Raw genomic sequence first — 5,751 nt, forward strand, 5'->3', positions numbered from 1 at the left:
TTTAAAGTTTGTCCTTTCCTGGATCGATATAAAATGTTGACAACTTAACCTGCACTGTGGGGCATATACTAATTTTGTGTGCTAGGGTTAGGGTTAGGGTTTCGTGGGGACTTTTCACACAGAGTCATGAGAAGTCAAATGCAAAGCACTAGCTGTGGCATTTATTGTCTTCCATACAGGCACAATGAGACACACAAGCCCTTTTTAGATAGGAATTGTGCAAATTTGCAGCAAAGCCCAATCAGTCTGCTTTCAGCATTGGCAAGTAACAAAACGTGTAGCTCAGCGTTGGACATAAACAGTGACGTACTCCGAGGGATGCCGCGGCTAGTCAGTCCTTCGCCAAGTCTCTCAAAATTTGGCCCGTCCTTCACCGCCCCCGTCACTTGACGGTTAATGGCCTCTTCGTTTGCGAGGGCAAGGAGGGTGCACAATTCCTCGTCTCCCCAGTTGCTCATCTTTACAGTGTCTGTCAGGTTTGCGTTTCTCTCTTGCTACTAGTTGCTCATTCCTGCTATCAGCTGTTTCCTGTTTATCCACTGCCAGTGGCTCGCATGTGCAGCGTCATCAACAGCTCCTCCCACAAGTTATCAACAGCCCCTCCCGTGGCGGAAGGCCACCTTGGTCTTTTTAAACCAAAAAGGTTCCGCCAATATGACTACCCTACGAGGTGGAAAATTGGGCATCTCGGATCAACTCACCAATCCGACTCTGGGTGTCTAAACGCTCACAGCTTGCCGGCAAAACGGCCCAACATTCGCCGAAAATCTAGCAGTGTAAAAGGGGCTACTGTCAACAGCTTGCACTAAAAGCTACTAGCTGGCTCATATTCCCTCCCTGCTGCAGGTAATTAGGTGGACAAGACCACATCGGCGGGACCACCACCATTTTAAATAAATATGTACATGATAAATATTTACATAAAATAAAACAACGTACAAAAAGGGAATGCAAAGAATGAATTTTTACAAAATACAAATTCTTGTCACATAAGTCAGCAATAGTTTTAATCGTGCATCTTTTACATTCACGTTTGCTGGTCTGCCTTTGTTGCCATATTGCTACATTGGCAGCTGCAGCCACCAACTGTTGATTAAAAGAATAGTGTGAAACCAGCGACAACCAAATGTAGACCCACTCATAAAAACATTGCCATATCATGTGGTCTCTTCATACCTTGCAGCTCATTTAAGTACTGAATCCTAACATGCTGACATTTATTAAAGAATGTGTTTGTATCAAAGTCAAAGGCCAATGTGTTTAGTCATATATTGGGAAATCTTGAAAAGCTGTTCACATGTGCTTGAAGAAACAAACTCTCAGATTCACATTAAAATTCAGACGCATGTCACCACTTCATCGCCTGCTTTTGTTAGAACGGCTTGTAGCAACTAGTATCAATTAAGCTACAAATTTCTATTTGATACAATCACCTGCGTTGCTGCCAAGAGTATTACTCCACATGCTTCTCTCCAGACGTCTTGGAAGTGTCAGTATATCTTTCTCAAAGGCCAGGCACTCTTTTCCATGAATCTGAGGCACAGATTATGCAACCTCATCCTACACTGTTCTTTAAACTGCCTTCAGGGAATGTTAACACTACTGTCAGACTGACTATATTGCTCCACTCACTATGCCTCAGCCTGCATTCTTACAACTCCAATTTTGATAGCTGAAAGCAGTGGTGGATGACAGCTAAACGTACTCTTCTTATTGTAGCATTAATGTAATGTCACTTAATGTATTTCTCTGTTGTTATAAATCTCTTCTAGTGTGACCTCTTTTTGTTAGGTGCTGTTTTACTACACAAGGAGTTCTGCAAAAGCTCAGAGAAATCATGTATCATCAGTCAAATTGTCTTTCTAGGGTTTACCTGCAGGACATCTAATCGAGGACAATATTTTCATACTCATCCCTGGTGGAAAGAAATGTAAGGTCATGTCTCTGCAGGCATGTACATTTCCGCCCTCTTTTTTCTCACGATCCAAAGGGATGTGTGATTTTAAAGACATCTGTGTGTCTAGTTTGAAAAAAATCCGCTTCACGACAACAGGTGTTGTTAACACTTACTAATACTATATAATAATTCTGTGGCTGAGACATGTGGTCAGTACTGTAACTGGTGATGAGTTGTTATTAAGAAAGAGTGAAGTTGGAAAGCAGCTCAGGATTTGTCCTCCAAAATGGGACATGCAGATGTGTTGAGAAGGAGGCATTCTTTTTAAAGCTGCACTGTCAGATTTGCACTTTGGCGGCCTCAAGTGGCAGTGAAAGATAACTCGGCTCTTAGGACTTGATTACCCTTTATCAGCCTGTAGTGTGACATAATGTGATTTGTACAGATGGACGAAGTTAAAGTCAAACAAACCAGATGAATTTGATTTAATACGCAGCAAAAAAGGAAAGAAATTATTTCTGGTGCAGCCGCAGTTTGTGATTTAAACCGATAGATGTTGCATTTTCATTCAAAAATCATGGATCTCTCAAAACCTCCGATAGAGGCGCGTTCAAATGAGCATATTGTTCACAATGTCTGTTTCCTCGGGTAGTTTGTTACACGTCAGACTAAAACTACTGAGTGTGATCTATCAAACCCCCCCACCACCACCACCACACACCCCCGCTACACTCACACACACACGCCCATCCCTCCCATGACAATTGTTTTGACCTTTGCTCTGAGGAAATAAGGCCGTCTGTGCTTGATGTGACAGGTTGGCACATCACCTGGATACAAGCAAATAAACGAGCAGAGGGAAAAAATATCAAGGGAACATTTCAAGCATTCACAGAGAGCTTTCAAAATGGAACAATGACTTTGCCCTGGGGGGAAAAAGTGATCATGCTGGTATGTTTATATTAGACGGAAAGGAAGCCATCATTGTCATCACCACTGATTTTCTCTTTCAGGGCAAGATTTTGACAGTTGACTGTATCTTAATAACAATTCCTTCTATGTTTAAGTCAATTGTCACGGATGATGCGCTTATGTAAACATTTTTCTTCACAAAAAAAAAAAAAAGAGCAGGCAACTCTTTTCCTGTCAGGATTTGTGAACTCTGTGGCATTATCTTGAATAGTGTGAATACTAAGCAGGGCTATTTTTAACTATTTCAGTCGTAAATGAAGCCCTTGAGCTCTATTGTTTCATTTTTTATGGTGTATTCACATTTTTTTTAGCTGCTCTTGGCATTGGGGAATGACAGGGTGGGGATGTTCATTCAGGGATTGGGAACACTTCAGCGAAACAGACATCGGGGGAAGTAATTGTGTAAATTAGAGGAAGAGGTGGGGGAGTTCATCATCTATCTTCCCGTAAGCAAAAACCCTGGCCCAGTAAAACACAGCCCAGTTGGTACAGCAATAGGACATGCGGTTATTAATACAGAAGAGGGAGGTGCGCTCACCTCGACAAGCGCCAACATGCGAGCGCATTACCTCTACGGCTGCTATGGCAAAGATGTGAGCTGCATTCCTCTGCCCACAAACTCAGAGCTTTTTTCCCCTAACAGAGGAGAGGCTCCTGAGAGTTAGGCTCAGATCTGGGAGAGAGTTTGAGGGCTCAGGCTTTGCTATGGAGAGCCCACCTTCACTTTGTTCTTTGGCCTCAATTCCAACATTTTCATCCCTTTGAGATTAAACTTGCATTATTTTAGAAAAGTACCTTTGTTTCCATTTTACTAGTGGCTAAGACGACAACTGTCTTCATATATATGTCCAGAAAAAATATGTTGGATTTCCTGTTATTTGTTCAGCAAAGATTGAACAAGATATAAAGGTATCATACAGATAAGACTTCTCAGAAGATAATCTGGGATTCCTGAAATTTCCAGAGAGACACCAGATTATATATGACTCAGTGTTCTGTTTGGTTTGGTAACCATCACAATGACTTGGTGCGCTGTCTTAATGTCCCATGCTCTGTTGACCTACAGCATACTGAACAAACCTATTGGAGAAATAATTAAATTCAAACCCTCAAACAAGACTTTAGAAAGGTAAATGGAAATCTTTTAACGTCTAGTCTGATTGCTTGAAGCTAAAAGAACTCACGTTCAAAAAGTTTAAGATATGAGAGCCTCTCCGGATTCTGAGGATATTACTGCTAATTGGTTCTTATAAATCCAGCCCCAGCCCCATAGAAGACTGCAATATTTTTGGGGCTGTGGCTCAGCCAACAAGGAGCTGCTGCTCTGTAGGCTCACTACAGGGTCAGGTGTTGGGTCAGGTCAAAAATCTGGTAGCAGGCACAACTAGAGACATTGGTGTGCCACTGTGACAGCTGGCTCTTGAGCTGTGGTGTGCCATGTTTTCTAAAGTGAAAGGTTGAGCAACAACACCAGTTCTGTAACCGATAACTTCAAGAAGGACTTTTGGTTGGCCTCATTGGAGTTCTTGCAAACATGACTGCTGATATCCTTGAAGTACAGAGACAGGGTTCCCTGCACATCATCCAGTGACGTGGTCAAATCAGGTGCCTCTTGGGTCAAGGACAGAGACTTTGATTGTTGTGCACAGGTGTGTGTGTATTAACAATGGCAACTCCCACTTGTGGATTACTATTCAATGAATTTGAAAACCTGTTCAACCAATTATCCAATGAGAACTGTTTCACACACCTGTCGCGGGTTGAATAAATATGTGTGTGCCTGTGTCTTTGCTCTCTTTGACTCTGATGAAGACACAGTGGTCTGTTTGCTCTAGTTGTTCAGTGTGCTCCAGTCCTTCCCTCTGCGTGGTCTTCTACTGGTCTTCTAAAGCTCTGCAGTGACAAGCTGGTAGTGGGGTGGATGAGAATCTCCCTGAGTTGGTGAAGACTCTCTGGATATGATTAGGCCGTCTTGGTTGACGCACTCTTCCAGTGTTGTGTTGAGGTCAGGACAGAGCTTGTGGCCTATGTCATTTTGAGCATTTATACTTGTGTTCTGGTATGACTGCTTCACTCTGCAACTACACCTCCACGAGGCTAGTTGGCGCTGTGGTTTCTTTGACATTGCATTGAGTTTCCTCATTCATTTCAAACAATGGCAACTGAAACTGATCATGTTAGAGTTGGAGCAAATGAATGCTGACCATCTCTTTGTACATGCTGTGATGTCCACACCGATGTGTCTTTTCATTAATTTGCTGCCATCTGGAGTCTCTGTAATGTGAAGATGAGGATTCATACAAATGTACATATTTATGGACTTCCTCAGTTAACCTCTCATCGATTTGGTCCATGTTTACAAAGAAGGAGCAGCAGTGGTAACACTGTGTAGTAACACTTCTGGAAGAGGCTACAGCATTGGGTTTGCGTCAACGGCATACCTACGGCATGGATTCAACACAGACGTATAAATCGACCTCAAGGTGGTGATTTTTATTTTTCTTCAAGGACCTCATGCTCCATTTATTGGGCTGTCAGATTGCTCAGCCTCCCAAGGAAAGCTTATAGCAGGGCGTATCCAAATTTACCTTTTGCCAGTGATGAAGTTCTGCTGGCTTTATCACACTTGACCATGGTAGATTGCCTCTCAAGACTGACATGCAGGTACTGACTGGGCTACCCTTCTGAGCCTGCTACCACTATGACTCTGACAAAGATAAGCAGTTGCAAGCAGATGAATAGATGGACGCTCTGTTCAGTTTCTCCCAAAATAACATTATCAGTTTTAGGTAAGTAATGCCTATTCAGACCAACATTTCACATGAATTATGAATCACTGATGTGTAACAGACATTGTTGATGTGCAGGGTCTATCTATCGTC

Source organism: Epinephelus fuscoguttatus, linkage group LG9 (assembly GCF_011397635.1).
Source record: "Epinephelus fuscoguttatus linkage group LG9, E.fuscoguttatus.final_Chr_v1".
Lineage (NCBI taxonomy): Eukaryota > Metazoa > Chordata > Actinopteri > Perciformes > Serranidae > Epinephelus > Epinephelus fuscoguttatus.